General features: G+C 36.9%; 1 protein-coding gene and 1 non-coding gene across 1 annotated transcript; one reads left to right on the forward strand and one right to left on the reverse strand.

The window, feature by feature from the left end:
* The window catches only part of Erich1 (glutamate-rich 1), a gene marked incomplete at its 5' end in the record, with an annotated part of 52,793,804 nt that overhangs the window by 26,683,444 nt on the left and 26,089,319 nt on the right, over positions 1-21,041 (forward strand).
* Positions 3,219-3,322, reverse strand: LOC120097661 (U6 spliceosomal RNA). Its single transcript, XR_015640585.1, has one exon. It is a non-coding gene; the product is annotated as a U6 spliceosomal RNA (small nuclear RNA).

Raw genomic sequence — 21,041 nt, forward strand, 5'->3', positions numbered from 1 at the left:
GTTATTGAATAGGTTGCTCGTGATAACATTTATGAGTTCCTAACATTTAAATTATCTATCTCTCTGACAGATGGTAAAAATTTATATTGGTGCATTGTTTCACTGCCTACTATAAAATGATCAGCACTTTTAAATTCAAGGTACACTTTTTATGAATAGAAACTATTTTTAAAATTCCAAGTTTCTGCCCTAGTTTATTTTCTCTTGTTTTAACAGAATGCCCAAGACATAAAAGTCATTCAGAAAAGAAGTTTATTTGGGCGCTGGTTCTGGAGGCTGCAAAGTCAGTGATTGTGTGGCCACATCTGCTAAGGGCTTCGCACTACTTCATATCATAGGAGAAAAAGGTTGGGGAATAGTCAGGAAAGCAGGAATGTACGGGAGATCTAGGGCTATAGAATACTTGTGATCAATTCATTTCTATGGTAAGTAATCTGCTTCCAAGAATGAGAATTTACTCATAGAAGAAAAACGGTAACCTGGGAAGAAAATGCTTCGCTACCACCCTGATTAATGGGGATGAAGGTCTCAACAATGTACTTTTGTCCTATTTTTTAATTTCTGTGCGATAGTTAAGAAAACATTAAGTGAAGCCATGATGCTGGGGTGACAAATGATTCTAAGGACCACCTAGAGAGTACATCTCAGCCTTCTAGTGCTGCTGCGATCCTTATTACAGTCCCTCATGTCATAATGATCCCCAACTATAAAACAATTTTGTTTCTATTTCATAACTGCAATTTTGCTACTGTTTTGAATCATAATCTAAATATTTTGAAGACAGAAGTTTGTCAAAGGGGACACAACAGGAGGAGAACCACTTACCTAGACATTGATTAAAAACACTCAGAACCTGTAATTCATCCACGGTTATTTCAGAAGCCTATCGATGTGTGTGAGGTTAAGTTCATGCTTTTGTTGTAGCATCTTATAAATTGAAAAACAAATGCTGGCTTACCTTCTCATACTTTTAGTTTTCATTCCCTTCATAGAACTACAACAAATGTATCTCAAATTGCTAAAGTTAAAAGATATTGAGAGCATTTTGTTTCATTTTCTGGCCTGGGATTATATAAAACATTTGTGTTACCCATGAAGAAAGTAAGTGACTGTCCTTAGAATACAGTTTATATCATAAACTTCTTAGCAAGCCTACTTCTTAGTTCTTGCCAGACAGTCTGGATTAATCCAATATCAGTTACATTATCCTTTGTTTGGACAACATCACTTCTCCCTTCCCAGGGTGTCTGTCATTCTTCCTAAACAGAACCATAAGAACAGGCTGTCAATCAGGAGGTGTAAACATTGAAGCCTTGTAATTCTTAATAAGTTGATCACCCATATTTACTCAAGTGAGATCTGTTTTTTGTGTTCTCCAACACCAACAGATTATTTTCTAGTTATTTCTATTAAAAAAATCTATTTCTTGTAGTAGGGAAACTCTGTTATCAGAAAATTCCAGAAAATACAGTAATTCTTAATAAGGAAGTAAAGACTTACAAACATAAAATTAATTTGTTTGCCTCAAATGATAATCTCCCCACTGAGGGGTATAGACCTACCTTCAGATACTCATGAACTTGTGATTAAATTTGCTTGAATGGACACTTAATTAATTATCAGCACTTGAAGCAAAATATTGGAATAGTTACAGTTTCACTTTGCTAAAAGCTTACCAACAGCTACCAGCACCTTTGTGCATTCTATTGTTGGTTGTTGTGTCTTAAATCAGTATATGGTAATCTGTAACAAAATGTGTCAGTTGAGTAATGTTGAAAACTTAAAAACATTTTAGTTAAATTTGGGGAAAGTTGAACCTTTTTTCCTAACATGGCTGATATTCAGATGCATCATTAGTACAAAATATTGTTTCTCTTTGATAGTTGTTGTTTCGAGTGATAAACCTGAAACTTGGATCTGAGGCAGATGTTCTCTGTGTTTCAGTAAGCAGGACTTGCATCCAAGCAACCCAATAATTAAGACATCACTAAAATGAAAACAAAAGATGTGCCAGGGATATTTTTGATGAATACTTTGAAATAAAATTGGGCTTGTTAAAACATTTTCTCATGTTTATTCTGGGTGTCATATCACTAAGCAGATTTTATAAAACGATTTTCAGTTATTATACACTTTTTAGGTCTACATGAATTTTGGGTAGTTGGTGTCTAAGGACACAACACACCACAGTTAAATGACGTATATTAAGAAAAGCCTTATCTGATTCCTTGGGTATGTGAAATTCTATGTAAGTGAAAAAAGGGCACATTTATGCATATATGTAAGTATAGTGTTTATATGTGTACACATATCTTATGTATATACATGTACATATGTATTTAAAATAAGCTATGGATGATATGTAGACTTAATATAAAGTTATTATGAGTGTACTGAAACATATTAAACTTTAGTACCTGAAGAGGTATTCTCTTGGCTCGTGGTTTTATTATGTTCCAGAAAACTTTCCACTTTAAAAAGAATATTGCTTTTTAAAAGGCTTATATTGTAAAATTAAATTACCATACGTAAAATCAAAGAACAGTGTGCAAAATTTAGAAAACTATAGAATACTTCAAAGCATCTTTTTGGTGCACCATTCTTGGAAGATATTATGAACTAAATAATTATTTTAAATCCAAGAGCATAGAACGTGAATATCTTAAATCCATGGAAAAGCACAAAAAATTGTTTTTTTTTAGGGAGAGACAAGCGTTGACTATTTGATCAACATTCGGGTACATACACACAAATAAAGCTGCAGAGACCGATGCATGTATATAACACACTTGAGAGAAGCCCCAATAGCCCCATTTATTACTAAGGATTTTCTTGGACATCTCTTCCCACAGTTGGTCATAAATGTATCATTCTAGGTTACAGTACAAAACTCCAAGTTCTCAGCCTTTTCCTTCCTGTCATGACAGAGATCAGGAAGTCTGGTGAAGGTCTTTCGCTTCTTCTGGTCTTCTGTTGTCACGTGGACCTGCACAGGGCATGCTTTGATGACTTTGTGAATGAGAGTCAATCCATTGAAGAGTTTGCTCCCTTCTCCTTTGCTTCACTGTCATCTTCATCCAGAGCACTGGTATGCTGTCATCTCATGACATTGTATAGGAGAATGGTCTATTTTTCCACCCAGGTCTTCTTCCCAAAAAGAACTCCAAATAGTGTTTTTATGTGGAGTAAGAATGAAAAGGCTAAGAGAGTAGAGAAAGAAGAATATAGAATGTTTCATAACTGTGTACCATCCTTGTGCATAGCCATGCTAACCTTTTCTGTATTCGTCCAACATCAGTGTTTGTGCTGCCAAAGCAAGAACCAAATAATTCTTTACATAAATTGGAACAGAGGAGTGGAATATAGAATTGTCACTTTGAGACACGGTCTTACCCTATAGACAAGGCTAGCCTTGAGAACTCAGTAATTTTTCTTTCAGCATACTGAATGCTGAGATTACAGGAATGAGATTCTATTCCTCAATTTTTTTTTCAAATACAAATTTGACATCTAAATAGGCTTCCTGTTCTAACTGTACTCAGCTATTTAAAATGTGCAATTCTATTCCCCAGTAGTCTTTATAATTTACTTAAATGATGTATTTTAACAAAGAACTCAATTTCACTCAATGTGGAATAATGTGGAGAACCAATGACCATTAGTACATTTAGACCAACATAAGGAAAACGAAAAGAAAGATCTTCAGCTTTCTTTTTATATAGTTAATTATATTAAAGGAAGCTAATTCCAAATACTGGATATGAATAAATGTCAATTTGGGAAACTTTTATAATTTTTATGTTGTTTGTTGCACATAGAGTTAAGACATTGAACAACAAAAAATGATGAATAAAATATTACAGAAAAGGAGAGAACTGAGGAGTAAATGAGAACGGCCTTGGCTCTCAGCCGACGGCACATATCTGCAAGGCCAGCACTTAGAAAGGACTGAAGGAGCTGAAGGGGTTTGTAATTCCATAGGAAGAACAACAATAATAACCAACCAGACGCCCCAGAGCTGCCAGCGACTAAACCGCCAACCAAATAGTTCACAAGGAACAACCCATGGCTCCAGCTGCATACGTAGCAGAGGATGGCCTTGTCGGGCATCAATGGGAAGAGAATCCTGTGAAGGCTCAATGCTCCAGTGTAGGAGAATGAATGGCAGGGCAGGGAGGCAGGAGGGAGTGGGTGGGTGAGGGAGCACCCTCATAGAAGCAGGGAGAGGGGGATGGGATGAGGGGTTTTTGGAGGAGAAACCTGGAATGGGGATAACAGTTGAAATGTAACTAAATAAAATATTCAATAAAAAAGAAGTCCACAACAAATTCTACTGCAGAACTAAGGGTTTCCTTTTTATATTTTTCACTTGATGTCATGACACCATGTATTAACATAAAAGTGTTTCTCATATGAACACCACTGTTCACACACTTCCATACTTCATACATCTCTCAAGGTGAAATCGACAGCTACCAGGTTACTAAATTCAAACTTAGTCAAAATTAGTTCTGCCCATTTTGAATAGATCTCTGTTTACAAAGTCTATAATGCTCTGTGATATCAGACACAAGGGTACAAAAGCATCATCTTCCTGGCACAATTAGCACTCAGGAGTAGCCGCAAATGGGATTGTAACGTGTAAAATATATTTGCATCTTTGAAATTTGCCAAGGTATTTCTAAAGAAAGGAAGCTATAGGTTTTACAGATGCAGTAACAGTGCCAGAACAATACATTACAACTGACCAGGGAGACACTACTTAGACTCAGCTAGGGCACTAAGTATTTTCTTTTTCTTTTTCTTTTTTCTTTCTCCTTTTTCTTTTTTTGCCTTTAAGTCTTTGTTCAGTGGCAGCAGCATGGCTGAATAGCTACCACAGATAAAGTGTCGCACAGGAAATCTGAAATATTTACTATCTAGCTCTTCACAGACAATAGTCACCAACTCCTGCCTGCCCTTGGTCACAGAAGAAATGGAAGTGGAACTGAACCACTCATTACTTGTAAAATAAGCACACGAAGACATTCTGCCAACCTCCCAAACAAGCATAAACACATATGTGAGTTTAAGTATAGGTTGCAAAGGTCAGTTAGAAGTTGTTTCTAAAAGTGTTGGCAAGAATCTGGGAAATAAAAAGTGATCATTAATATTCATTGTTAATTTGATTAGATTAAGAGTCACTATGGAAACAGCTCTCTATCTGTCTCTGAAGGCATTTCCAGAAAGGTTTAAGTGAAAAAATAAGAATTATTTTTATATGCAATATTACATATAACATGTATATTCATCTATAACACCTATATTGGAGAATTACATGAAGAATTTTTTGATAGTATTGGGGATTTGAACTTAGGGTGAATGCTCTACAACTGAATTACAAAACCAGGACTTACAGTTATGTAATTATAATTATATTATATATGTATTTATATAGTATGTAAATGCTATAATAGTATATATTTTATAGATATACTTTTATATCCAAATATTCTTTTTTTAAACATTTTTATTGGATAGTTTATGTATTTACCTTTCCAATGTTATCCTTTTTCCCAATACCCCCTTTGTCTCCTTCCCTGCTTCTATAAGGATGCTCCCACTCCCACCCACCCACTTTCACCTCAGCACCCTGGCATTCCCCTCTACAGGGGAAAAGAGCCTTCACAGGACCAAGGGCTTCTCCTCCTATTGATCCCAGACAATACCATCCTCTGCAACACATGCTGCTGGAGCCATGGGTCCCCCCATGTGTATTCTTTGGTTGGTGGTGTAGTTCCTGGGAGCTCTGGAGGGTCTGGTTGGTTGATATTGTTGTTCTTCCTATGGGGTTGCAAACCCCTTCAGCTCCTTCAATCCTTTCTCTAATTTCTACATTGCAGTCCCCATGCTCAGTCTGATGGTTGCCTGCAAGCAGATTAATCTGTATCAGTAAGGTTCTGATAAAGCCTCTCAGGAGACATCCATATCAGGCTCCTGTCAGCAGTGTTATGAAACTCAACATCACCTTCCTGTGTGCACCCCAGTTTGTTCTCACTTGAAAAGGCTTCAACTACATCTGATAGTGACTCAGGCTAGGAAAGAACATTTCAAGCATAGGACTTTAAAAGTCAGTCAATACTAAGCCATTAGCAGTGCCACACAGCAGGCACATCAGAACCCGTAAGCATCCAGTAAATATGAAAATAAATAAAACAAACTGGAAGCAACTGAAGTATTGACAAAATGAGCAGTGGTTTTCCAAATGAGTCTCTTCAGTAAGACAGTCTCAGGTTTTAAACTACTCCAAATAGTATACTTAAGACAAAGCTAACTACCACTGAACACACGTTATATATCCTTGTTACTTCTCTTAAAATTGCATAAGCCTCATTAAATCTCTCTGATAATGAAGGAGAGACTGTTATCCTTCTCTTACAAATGGGGAAGCAGAAGCACAGTGATATTACTGTTGAGTAATAGCAACATCTTTATGAGATAAAAAAATCCCACCAATGTGAGGTGGCCCAACCTGTGTATGGATCATTTTGTTTAACTTACTGTCTCCAAGTTCTTCAAATAATATGATATTTTACAATACTTAAAAGAACCATCAAGCATAGTAGTATGAGCTTTAAAAAATAATTTATTTCAATTTTAGCTCTTCTATTGTTTCAGTCTACATTGCCCATCATTAACCTTGTGTTTAAAAAGTAATTAAAAAATAAAAAGTTGCTTAAACTCTGCCTGTTGAATAACCTGAACTGGCTACCTTGCTTGGCATAAACCCCTAAACATCTATTTTAAGGTAGGTGTAGTTTAGCTCAAAGCACATTAGAAGGACAAGCAAAAGAGAAATGCTTTGACAGCACACATATTTCAGTTTTTTAAAAAATGGCATACCAGAACATTTATAGTAGGTCTATTCTGTCCTGGTAAGAGTATATTTTTACACAACATTTTAGATCCTTTTGTTTTGTTCTTTTCTTCTCTTTCTTTCTTCTTTTTATTTAATTAATTACTTAATTAAATGAGAAAATATCTCACTGTGTCACTCTGACTGCTGTAAAACTCACTGTGTAGACCAGGCTGCCTTGAACTCACAGAGACCTGCCTGCCTCTGCCTTTTAGCTGCTGGGATAAAAGGTGCACGTCTGGCCTGACCATTTTGTAATTTTAACAAAGGATGGCTTACATGTATATTTTCCTCTTTGCTTCTTTTAACTGATGGCCTTTTCATTTTCCAGACTCTAACACTGACTAAACTTTTTGAAAAAATTCATTGCCCTTCCTTCCTTCCTTCCTTCCTTCCTCCCTCCCTCCTTTCCTTCCTCCCTCCCTCCCTCCCTACCTCCCTCCCTCCCTCCCTCCCTTCTTTCCTTCCTTCCTTCCTCCATTTTTCTCTCCCTCCCTCCCTCCTTCCCTCCCTCCCTCCTTCTTTCTTACTGTAACTGGCAGGCACCATGCAGGATGAGCTACAGTAGGCACTTGAGCTTCTTGGAATTGGCTCGCCACGTTGCCTGGCTGCAATGGATGAATTCTGGGAGACATGGCCACAGGAGCTTTGTCCCAGGATTGCTTCTGCTGACTGATGTGCTCTCTCATGTTGCCATTGCTGTATTCCTCATTTTTCTGACGAAGTATAATTTGTCAAAGAAAGATCCTTTCTGCCTGTGATCTGTTATGATTGACTTCTGGTTATCAGCCCACCTTTTGGGAAAATTCTGGCAGAGCAACATAAAGATGAACTTTCGTGAGATAATGCTGTTTACATGAATTGATGATTTTATAGACTTGATTTGATTCTAATTTAATTAAAAACTTTTAGTGAGAATAATTTGATAGGAAGTTTAGGGAGATAATGTTAGTTGTTTTAACAGAAAGATATAGTAAAGTTAAAATTGAGAATAGAATATGCCCCCTCCTCATAGCATAGTAAGTAAAGGCTGCATAAAAAGGGATCCAATGGGCTTTTATGCACTACAAGGATGTAAATTGCATTAGGAAGAGAAATAGGCTTGGGACAGATTTCTGATCAAGGAAAACTATTCATTCTAGGTCAGGTCCAAGGATGAGAGCACAGGTGTGACTATGATAAAGTAAGGCAATGAATATATAAAACTGTTGCTTTGAACTAATAATGAGCTTATAAAATGAGACAAAGATAAAACAACGGCTTGAACTTATTGTCAACATCCTGCTGTAACTCCCTCTTGTGTGACATTTTATCTGTGAAGCAATTTTTCTTACATAGAGAACTTTTGTCTAAAATGCTATAAAAAGGTAAAAACAAAAGTAAAGTGTGCTAGAGCCTGCTTATAAATATGCATATGTGAGTATATGCACATATATATCTATATGTATGTCTGCATGTATCTATATGTCTATATATATGTACATACATATGTGTGTACATCTGTATGTATATGTGTGTCTCTATATATGTATATATGTATGTACATTTGTATGTATATAAGTTCCTACATTTATTTATGTACATCTGTATGTGTATGTGTATATGTGTGTATATATTTGTATATGTGTATTGTGTGTATATGTGTATATAAGTATATGTGTATATGTGTAGTGTGTGTATATGTGTATATATGTATATGTATATATGTGTATTGTGTGTATGCATATGTGTATATATGTATATGTGTATATATGTATATGTGTATATATTGTATATGTATATATGTATATATTGTATATATTGTATATGTATATATTATATATGTATATATGACATTGTTGGAACTTGCTTGTTGGAACCTGTTAGAGACTGTTTTTTGTCTTCCAGTATAAGTGTATGTGTGCATGATTTTCTTTTTCCTTTTCTTTCTTGCTGGCCCCTTAAGAGGTAAAACAGTTTCAGAGATTCTTACTGGTCACAGAAGGAACTGGCCACAGCTAATTAAGTTTTGCTTCTGTCAGCAAAACCAGTGATGACCCTGTAAATTGCCTGCCACTGTTAAAGGGCAAGCAGGGTAGGGGCTGGGCAGAGCATTGACTGCTATCGGCACCAAACCCAGTCACCTACTGCAACTCTGTGCTGCCTTTTACCACTGCCTGGCTATTGTTATTACTTTATTTATGGATTTTTGTTGAATTACTATTTTACTTTGTTTATTATGTATTTATATCAGAAATGCTGATTCTCCATTCTCCCTCACAGAGTTCCTCCTTCCATCTGTTTCCCTTTCACCTCTGAGAAAGTGCCTTCCCCTCAATGCCCCATCCTGATGCACTAAGTCTCTGCAGGATTAGGCATATACTCTCGCACTGAGGGAAGACAAAGCAGCTGGAGGCTTCAGACCAGCCCATGTGTGCTCTTGTTTTTTGGTAGCTCAGTCAATATGGATGACCTTAGCCAAGATGCCAACAGTGTGTGTGTGTGATGGTTTCAATATGCTTGGACCAGGGAGAGGCACTTGTGTGGTCTTGTAGGAGTACGTGTGACCTTTTGAAGGAAGTGTGTCATTGTGAGGGTAGGATTTGATACCCTCCTGCTAACCATATGGAAGCCAGTCTTCTTCTGTCTGCCTTTGTGTCAAGATATAAAACTTTCAGCTCCTCCTCCAGTCCTGCATCTGCCTGGATGCTGCCAGGCTTTGATCATCAACTGAACCTCTGAACTTGTAAGACAGCCCCAATTAAATGTTGTCCCTTATAAGAGTTGCGTTGGTCATGGTATCTCTTAACCACAATGAAACCCTAACTAAGGCAATGAGGCTATGGAACCGGAAGAGATTACCTCTAGTAGTCACACAGGACCCCCAGTTAAGGGATGGGGACACCAACACACCTACAACACTTTTGATCCAAAATTGTTCCTGTCTAAAAGAAGTGTAGGGACAAAGATGGAAAAGAGAGTGAAGGAATGAATGACCGGTGACTGAACTAACTTAAGACCTATCTCATGGACTGGCACCAATCCCTGACACTATTAATCATGTGTTCTACTTGCAGACAGGAGCCTAGAACAGCTGTCCTTTGAAAGAGTCTACCCAGTAGCTGGCTAAGACAAATGCAGATACCCACATCCAAACATTGGATGGAGGTGCATGACACTTATGGAAGTGTTAGGGGATTGATTGAAGTCTCTGAAGGTGATGGCAACCTCACAGGAAGACCAACAGTGTCAATTAAACATGACTTCTGGGAAGTCCCAGAGATAAATTACCAACCAAAGAGCACATTGACATCATTGTGAACACCCTTCTTTCTCCTCCACCTAAGATACCTTTGCCATTCCTTGATTGTTTTTTTTTTTACTCTATATTCTACATCTCAGTGTTTTTGAGACCAAAATGCTGTAACTACAAATCCATTATGAAAAAGTTTGGATTGAGGAAATATAAAAATGAAGTGCACAGAAAGTTCTCTGCAGATTAAACACAAATGGCTGTTGGTTACCAGGGAAGACTGACTGTGGAAGAAGATGCATGCAGTTTTTTAGACTTCTGAGTCAGAATATAAACTAAGAATTTTGCCCAATTGAGCAAGATAACTTAAAATATGTAGATTAAGTTTAAAGGCTACTTATGTGCTACCACACTGAGAGCCAGTTATCTGATAACCAGCTTTAAGAATGACAGGCCAATCAGAAAAAATAAATGCAAAGGAACAAACAAAAACAAAATATAGAGAAGTAAAATATTTATTTGGTTTTTAGTTTTTTATACATGGACTATATTCCATGGAAGATAACAAGAAAAGCTGATGTTTTACATGTATCATAAGGCATACTTGGTTGATAATGATAGTTTCACAGAAAAAGAGGAGTTTCATATAACCTCTTTCTCTTTCTCCCTTTCTCTCTCTCTCGATATATATATGTATATATATGTATATATATACACATATATAAATCCAAATATAAAGATTTAACTATTCCAATATATGTATAATATATTATATATCTATTTGTTAATTATATATGATACATTTGTACAGAACTATATAAAAATAAACATAATCTATAGTTATATATTAATTATATAATATATAATTATGTTTTGTATGTAACATATTATATAGAAATATACATATATTGGAATAGTTAAATTATTGGAATATACATAGGAATATGCATATCATTGTATATTCCAATATGTATAGTTGTATAACTTTAAAATATTCAAGTTGCATTCAAGGCTTAGCACTTGTGATTTGTAACATATTTAAGTGAGATCCTGAGTTCCTATGACTATTGTTTAATTAGTATAAATAAAGGAAACAATTTAAATGAACTTGGTTTGAGAAATATGTAAAGTAAATATAGTGTTTCATTTTTAAAGAACATTAAGCATGGTTAAGTGTTGATATTTACTGGTGATTTTATTCTTGGAGTGCTAGCAGGAGCCATATGAGAAATGTAAATATAGTTATTGACCTATTGTGCACTTGACAAAAGAAGATTAGTCTCTTCTCTAGGAGGCTGGGATTAGCTTTGTGGAAGTGGTCACTGAATACCAAATTAGACCATACATTGTATTTCTGCCACTGAATGTTTTCCTTGCTTGCTGTGTGTATACAACAAATTGAACGTAGGCCCAATGTAGATCATTCTTTCAAAAGTAATTAGGGTCTTACTCACTCGAGACCAGATAATTACATTTAATGTAATCTTAAAAGAGCCCTCAAGGATTACTCTCTGCTGCAAAATATACAAGGAGTGAAACAAATTGGCTTTCTATCTCCGAAATTTAGGAGAAGGAGGAGGAGTGGCAAAAAAGGTGAAAAGATGATTCAAAAATTTGTCTCATTTCACTGAGAAAGATAAAAATATGGTTTTGTACACAATGAATAAGGGACTTGGGCCCAATAAAAGTGGTGAGACAATATTTCCATCCGGTAATTAGCGCTCGGCTCTGGCTCTGCTGATTGCTCACACAAGCAACCTGTGGGCCAGCTTAGCCTGTCTGCACATGCTCAGTGCTAAGCGAGCAGCGTGAACTAGTCATTACTGCCCGACACCAACGGTAGATGCAGACTCAGTCACTTGTGATCGAGACCAAAGTGACAGGAATAGAACAATAAACTTTCTGCCAAGCCAGAAATGGAGTAAATACATCGAAACTTTGGGAGCAGGGTCATAACCCTAGGACTGAAGGGATCTTGAAGTCAAAAATGGAAAATTCTTGGAATTCCATATGGACAGATATGTAGGAATCAAGAAAAAATTCAGGGATTTCTAGAAGTGAGTTTCTTTCAATATAAATAACTTCTGAGGAATTAACTCCAATATTTTGGAAATGCTTTGCTTTAAACTTAGAGAATATTAAGATGAATGTGATGATACCCAGCTGCCCTGGGTACTAGCACTGAGAAACTAAGACCAATCTGGATTTCATGGGGAGTCTGCAGCCAAGCTGCATTACATAGCAAGCAAATGAAACTCTGCCTCAAGAATAAAGTAGACTAAAAGCGAAATGTAAAAATAAAGAATTCCAATATTATCTTCTGAGACCCCTATTTTATACTGTACTAAAAATTCTTAGTTAATCTCTGTGGTATCTGACTAAGACATTCAATGGCAAGTTTCATTCTCTGAACATCTAAAATTTATTAGTACAAAGCAGACAACATTCCAATATAATCTATTTTCCATAATATTTTAAAATATTATTTTTGATAGAAACTTCTTTTTTCATGAGTGTTTTCTGCAAACAGTTTTTCTGTATTGTTTTTACTACATCATATAACTATTAGAGTCAGTGAAGGTATCTAGCCATATATTATGTACGGTGTCTGACTTTATAGGAGAATTTAAGGCCACCATTTAAATATAAATATTTAATCAAGAAACATCGTAACGCAAATAGTCAGAGTTACAGTCATGCAGTTTTAATGACATAATACAAACAAAAATGAAGTTATAATTTGGTTTTAGGAAAATCCAACCTAGGGATAATATTTTCTTTCTTTCTTTTCTTCTTTTTTTTTTAGTTTTGAGATCAGAATATAATTACATAATTTCTCCTGTCCTTTAATTTCTCAAAACTCTCTCATGTAACATTTTGCTTTCTTTCAAATTCACAGCTTCTTTTTAAACTGAAGTTGGTGCTATTTGTACAAACACATGAATACACACATTGTGTGTGTGTGTGTGTGTGTGTGTGTGTATATATATATATATATATATATATATGTGTGTGTGTGTGTGTATGTGTGTGTGTTGTGTGTGTGTTGTGTGTGTGTGTGTGTGTGTGTGTGTGTGTGTATTTCTAAATACAACCTTCTCATTCTAAATAATGTTACTCCAGTGTATGATCATTTGGTGTTGAGTAATGTAGTTGTGTGTTCTTCCCTGATGAAGAAGACTTCTCTCATTTATGTCATTTCTTTTTTTTAATTTTTTCAACTTTATTAACTTGAGTATTTCTTACTTACATTTCGATTGTTATTCCCCTTCCCGGTTTCCAGGCCAACATCCCTCTAACCCTTCTACCTCCCCTTCTATATTGGTGTTCCCCTTCCCATCCTCCCCCGATTACCGCCCTCCCCACAACAATCACGTTCACTGGGGGTTCAGTCTAGGCAGGACCAAGGGCTTCCCCTTCCACTGGTGCTCTTACTAGGCTATTCATTGCTACCTATGAGGTTGGAGCCCAGGGTCAGTCCGTGTATAGTCTTTGGGTAGTGGCTTAGTCCCTGGAAGCTCTGGTTGGTTGGCATTGTTGTTTATATGGGGTCTCAAGCCCCTTCAAGCTCTTTCAGTCCTTTCTGATTCCTTCAACGGGGGTCCTGTTTCTTTATTGCCTGTAGTTCTATGTGTAAACTTTCTGGGTTTGAAGAGACTACTGCTCTTGTGTACTTCCCAGAGGTGGAAGGTAAGTCCTAATTGATGAAGACACTGCATTTTAAACACAGGATCCAGAGGCCACAGAGCTAGAACTGACCTTAATGTTTTCTTCTTGAGGATCAACTTTCATGGGAGCAGAAGGCATCACACAATCTTCCTAAAGAAAATAAAGCAAATAACGATCTTACGCAGCTTCGATGCCTATGAACCACAATAATGAACAGCATGTGGCAATAACCCTAAGGGTACATACAGTAGTGGCACATATACCTTGACTGCAACCAACAGCTCTCTAATGGTAAATAAATTTTGACACATAAGCAAATCAAAAACAGGAGATTTATATTTTAATGATAGCATTAATGTAATTACTGGATCAAATATTTGTTGAACACCATTTGTACTGCGGTGGCATTTTTTTGTTATCATTGGGCTTTATTTGGCAATGTAATTTTCTAAAATGTCTATGGGGAATACTTATAATCTTAGTAAATGAATATTAGCATTAGTTTGATTTACAGGAAATATGAGGTAGACATGTATCTTATGAAAGATCACCAGCCTCCTGAGAGCGCTTGTTTGTTTATTGTATCTTGTTCTCTGGGCGATGCCTCTAGCACTCGGATTGAGGGAGAGTTCATACTCAGTGCTTTTTCATCAGTTGTTATTGAAAAAAAAATCTGAGGCAGTCAGTGTATCCAGAATAACTTCGAACTCAAAGGTTTAGAGGCTTTAGTCCATGGTTGTAGATAGCATTTCTTTGCACTGATGATTGCACATGATGGCATTAGACCCTTTCCAGAGAGTGAATGAGAAAGAAGAGTAAGGAGAGTTGTCTAGGAGCTAACATACACCTATGAAGGAGTACATCACTGAGAGAAAGAGAGAGAGTGAGAGAGAGCGGAAGAGAGCGAGAAAGCGAGAAAGAATGAGAGCGAGAGCGAGAGTGAGAGTGAGAGCGAGAGCGAGAGAGAGGGTGAGAGAGAGCCAGCTTCATAAAGTTTCCACCACCTCTAAGAAATTCCAAGCTGGGAACGAAGATCTTAACACATGAGCATTTACAGGACACCACAGACCCAACAATACCATTGTTTACAAATTATATTCAGTAAATACATGGATTTTTCTCTCAAACTTCATTTTGATACATCTCAGACAAATGATTATAATCACCCACTGGAGAGGTCTGTGAACATTTATTTCTTTCATTTAGTAAAAAGAGGTATTCCAGCTAGAATTTAAAAATGCAGTCAATAGCGGCTGTCAGATTAAGTTGGCTATAACAGTATTCTCAAAGGATACTGAGTCAGAATGTGGAAGGACCAGAGATGCTTTGCTAGTATTTTGCTCTACACATTTTAACATGGTAACCTTGTATAAACCACTTCTTAATAACCTACTAACAGCTTTAAACATTTTGCCATGTGTAGTACTCTGCCTGTAAAACAAACGTTTCTATTTAGTGTTGTCCTAATTTGCATTCACTGTCACTTTGACATGACCTAAAGAGAGAGTATCAGATTGTGTATGCATGTGTGCGCGTGTGTGTGCGTGTGTCTGACAGGGATTGTCTAGGACGTCTCTGCTTGTTGTGGCAGCACCTTTTCCTGGTCAGGTGGTCATGGGATAAGTAAGAAAGGTAGCAAAATATTAAGTAAATGCAGAGACTGAATGTCAATACTTATGAATCAAACTCAGACATTTTTCTGTCCTCTGTTTCTCACTAAGAGTTTATGATCATTTCCTCCAATTTCTTCATGACTTTAAAGTCCTTAATAATAGGCTTAGTCCAGGTACATAGAGTGATAGCAAAAGACTTTCACTTCCAAATGCACCACTTACAGTTAGGATAATTAAATGTTTACTCTCTTATCATATTATTAGATTCTAAGTGTTACATAGAACATAATTAAGTTTTTTTTAAAGTGGAGATCCTAGTTTTGTTTCCTACTCTGAAAATTTAGGTATATATACTTTGGTAAATGTCTTTCAAACCTAAGAAATCTAAGGGTAAACCATTTTAATGGGATTATATACTTGGGGCCTAAAACTAATCTCCTTTTCTTTTCTTTTTTTTTGTTTTTCTTGAATTTTTTTATCCATATTTCAAATATTATCCCCCTTCCTGGTTTCCCATCCAGAACCCCCCTATGCCATCTCCCAGCCCCTGACTCCATGAAGGTGCTCCCCCCTCCACCCATTCCCTTGCTCCTTCTCACCCTGGCATTCCCCTATACTGAGGCATCGAGCACTCAGATGAACAAGAGACTCTCCTCACATTGAAGCCCAACAGGCCGTATGGCTGGCCCCATGAGTCACTTCATGTGTACTCTTTGACTGGTGGTCTAGTCCCTGGGAGCTTTTGGTTGTCTGCTTGGTTGATATTGTCGTTCTCCATAGGGGGTTGCAAACTCCTTCAGCTACCTCAGTGCTTTCTCTAACTCTTCCATTGGGGACACTGTTCTCAGTTCAATGGTTGTCTGTGAGCATTTGCCTCTGTATTTGTCAGGCTCTGTCAGAGACTCTCAGGAGACAGCTATATCAGGCTCCTGTCAGCATGTACCTCTTGGCATCCTCAATAGTGACTGGGTTTCGTGACTGCATATGGGATGGATCCCTATGTGTGGCAGTTTCTGGATTACCTTTCTTTCAGTTTCAGCTCCACATTTTGTCTCCATATTTCTTCCTGTGAGTATTTTGTTCCTCCTTCTAAGAAGTACTGAAGCATCCACACTTTTGTCTTTTTCTTCTTGAGCTTCATGTGATCTGTAAATTGTATCTTGGTTATTCTGAACTTTTGGGCTAATATCCAGTTATCAGTGAGTGCATATCATGTGTATTCTTTTGTAATTGGGCTACATCACTCAGGATGATATTTTCTAGATCCATCCATTTGCCTAAGAATTTCATGAAGTCATTGTTTTTAATAGCTGAAACGTACTCCATTCTGTAAATATACCACATTTTCTGTATCCACTCCTCTGTTGAAAGATCTTTCTTCAGCATCTGGATATTTTAAATAAGACTGCTATGAAGATAGTGGAGCACGTGTCCTTGCTATATGTTTGGGCATCTTTTGGGTATATGCCTAAGAGTAGTGTAACTCATTCCTCAGGTAGTACTAGGTCGAATTTTCTAAGAAATCACCAGACTGATTTCCAGAGTGGTTGTACCAACTTGCAATCCCACTAACAATGGAGTAGTGTTCCTACTTCTCCACATGTTTACCAGAATCTCTTGTCACCTGAGTTTTTGATCTTAGCCCTTCTGACTGGTGTGAGATCTGACTGGGTTGTTTTGATTTGCATTTCCCTGATGACTAAGGATGTTGAACCTTTCTTTAGGTGCTTCTCAGCCATTCGATATTCCTCAGCTGAGAATTCTTTGTTTAGCTCTGTACCCCATTTGTTAATTGGGATTATTTGATTCTTGAGTTCTTTGTATATATTGGACATTAGCCCTCTATTGGATATAAGATTGGTAAAGATTGGTAAGATAAAAAAGGTTGCTGTTTTTTTCTTATTGAAGGTGTCCTTTGCCTTTCAGAAGCTTTGTAATTTTATGAGGTTCCATTTGTATACTGTTGATCTTAGAGCATAAGCATTGGTGTTTTGTTCAGGAAATGTTCCTCTGTGCCTATGTGTTCGAGGCTCTTCTCCACTTTCTCTTCTATTTGAGTGTATCTGGTTTTATGTGGAGGTACAAGATCCACTTGGACTTGATCTTTGTACAAGGCAATAAGAATGGGTCAATTTGCTCCTTTTCTGAAGTTAGCCAAACTAGCAAAGCCAGACAGTGTCATTTTCTTCTGGACATTGTCTTCTCTGCTAATTTTGGATTCAGCTGAGAGTACTTTTCTCTTGGAAAAGAGTAGATGTTACTCTCAAAAACTGCTTTGAATTTAATTGCATTCACTTTTTCCGTACCAAGATAAAACATATTGAGGACTTTACTCAATCATGCCTGTGTTGAGGAAGATATTGTACTAGATGTGGTGAAGTCATAGCCAGCTTACCAACTGACTTGCAAAATAGGATTATCCTCTTGTTTGTTGAAGTGCATGATCCGAACTCTTTAGATCTTTTCATCTCAGGATGTAGGCAGAAGTAAACCTTAACATGTCTATGCTCATTGTTACTTGTCTATTTTATTCTTAGCTACTTTGAACAACGATAACACCAAAGCATACATGTTATAGTTCATTAAATATTTGAGTATCGATTCATATTAATTTTTTCAAATGATATTAACTTATTCTAAATTGCCATCAGAATAAAATTTCTAGTTCTAAGATGATAGTGTGCTCATTGATAGCAATAAAGCCCACAGCCCTTAGTCAATTTGAAACTTAACTGACATTTTCCAGAACATTTTTATTTGCAGTTTTTAAGTCTTTTCTCCTATCTAACAATGTATACTTCACTAAACTGCTCAGATAAAGGGGCTTTCAATATCCTTTTACCAGAAATAGCTCGGAAATAGTTTACAATAAAAAATACAAACCAGGAATGCACATTTTATGCTAAGGATTCTAAGCCAGTTTTAACCAAATGCTATCATAGATAAAGCTTAAACAGATAAGTGTACATTCTTAATGAGCCAGACTTCAGAAGAGGAAGCAAATCCCAGTTCTTCATTTGTAATTAGAGAGTGAAAACAGGCTGAGGAACATCTAAGATCAGAAGACAGCCAATGTCCTCACAGCCGACATCCACATATGTTGAAGAGCAGTGTACAGAAAGGAACTGAATGTGACACATTACCACGCTTCCTCTAACCTCCTCCTCCAAGGAGAGTAATCCATATTTATGTGCATCCATGGAAACCTTTTCAAAAGCACGTTTGTTTGCTTGAGTATACGGACTAATGAATATGTTTACAGGAATATGTTTCTAGCACATATAAAATAGAATAGGATGAAAATAATCCTGGTAGAATCGAGGCGCTAAAGTCAAGAAATCTTAAAGTGAGTAACAATAGTATGGGCTTTCTGTCCACACAGACTCTAGTGATTCTTGGTTGCTTCCAGTTTCTTGTTGGAATGTTCAGTCTTTTCTTATCCACCCATTTTTACCCTGCATTTGTAATAGATACAAATATCTACTAGCTGCCTTTGATTTTATTTCATGCGTACCTTGAAGTCAACAGATTTAGTTATTTATTACAGCTTTTTTGAGACAAGTGCCTATGTATCCTAGCCTGGCCTTGACTTTGCTGTGAAGGTGGTGATGGCTTTGAATTCCTACATCTCTTCACTCTACTTCAGAGCTCTAAGACTACAGGTTTAAGCTACTATACTCGGCTATATAAGTACATAAATACTGAGCTCAGTATCTGCTTCAAACTTCTTCATCCTGCTAAAACGCCATAGAAGCTGACTGAAATCTGAGATTGGACTTTCTAATTATTTAACTCATTTTCTTCTTATGATACTATTAACTGTAAGACCTCACACATTCTAGGCTAATACTCCTGTAAGTAGCTCTCAATTCGACCATCTCTCCACTTCTGTTTTCTGCATCTGTCTCTGTTTCTCTCTGTCTCTCTGTTCCTCTCCTTGAAATAGGTTTCACTCCATAACTGTGGCTGTCCTGAAGGATGTGATGTGGTCACATACAGTGTTATTCTTGCAACAATCTACCTTCCTATTGCTTTCTGATTGCTGAAAGTGCAGAGTCTGTTCCAGAATGTTTTGCTTTTTAAGATTTGCCTTTTATTTCCCGTTTTCCTTCAGACATAGCCTAACACGTACCAAACACATATAACTTTCACCATTTTTAGCCTGTCTTTTCCTTACCACCAAACAATATTAATGTTGGTACCCATTGGATTTAGAGAGGATCAAAAACCCTGTTCATTTTCTAACACTTTTCTCTTTTCCTTCAAATATACTTCCTAAATAAATAATCATTATGAACTCAAATCTAATGATCAGTTTTCTGATTAAATATTTTTATACCTCTATTTTCTTCAGTATCTTCTAGTGTCTGTTAGACTCTGTATGAGGTAAGTCTTCCCTGTTTTCTACAACAACAGGGAACATGAAACTTGAAGGTTAAACCAAGTTGCAAAATTGTGTTGCTTCTGAAACTGAACACTAACTGCTGATGTGGTTAAGGAGAAGTTAAAGGCTCCGCTCAGTGAGAAAAACTGAGCACATGTGAGAAAAACCTCAGTCTATCTCGAGAGTCTAAGGACTGAGGAAAGGGCACGCAGTGCAGTATCACACCAGCATTCTAAGTAGGTTGATTGCACGCAAGAATCACATCTATGGATGCTTATACTCCATGTTCTTGGGCACTTTGTGTTCATTACTTTACTTGTTAGTTTCAAAGCTCTCTCTGCCAGAATGACTTAGCTCCTCCCTGGGCCAAACACCATGTCTTTTCATCCTTTGAGTATGTTACTAAGAAATCCTTGATTCTTCTAAGCTTTTGTTGGACTCTGTGTCTTTGTTCACATTAAAGCCTTTGATTATATGGACCTTCATCTTGTCAACATTAGATATGGGTTGTGCATTTCGGTCTGGTTATTCCGTAGTTCATAACTACCTGAGACCAACAGAATGTATGCCATGCATGTTCCTCTTGCTCACAGTTGAGAAGTGGATCTGAATTGTCAGATGATCAGTCAATGAAATGAGTGGATTGAGTCTGCTGTGGAGAAATCGTCGACAATCGAGAAGTAATTGAGATTATTTTTTTGGATGAGGCGCTCCTTTTTGGAAAGTTCATATCAAAATGACCCTGGACTATTGTGGCAGTCACCCAAAAATGTAAAGAGCACTAACCAATGATGAAATGGAACACAAGACCCAGTTGGGATGATATCTCAGGCTCCTTTGTATTTGTATCTCTTCATAAGTGAGACTGCACTGGACAAGCTGGGAGCAACAAAGAATCAAAGTAGGCCTTTATGTGCTGCAGGGACGATTTGTCCCCTTACATCTCCTTTGGGAAATAATCTAATTCTGAGAAGATACATTTTACTGCTGCACTGATGAGGAAATGATACTAAAACAAACATCATGTTAGCAATGAAGTCCATATGCTCCAAGAGCAATGCAAGCTTTTCTTCTAATGTTTCATGGGGGAGAAAATAGAATTGTGCTTACTGTTGTTTCAATATACAAATAGTAGAAAAAGAATATTATGGCTACAGACAGCTCATGTGACTATGGTAGTTCCTCGTAAAAGGACATGTTGACATAGGCTAAATGTCTCCACAGATACCTATCAAAATTAGTAGCATT

The sequence above is a fragment of the Rattus norvegicus genome, chromosome 16 (genome assembly GCF_021556685.1).
Source record: "Rattus norvegicus strain SHRSP/BbbUtx chromosome 16, alternate assembly SHRSP_T2T, whole genome shotgun sequence".
NCBI lineage: Eukaryota > Metazoa > Chordata > Mammalia > Rodentia > Muridae > Rattus > Rattus norvegicus.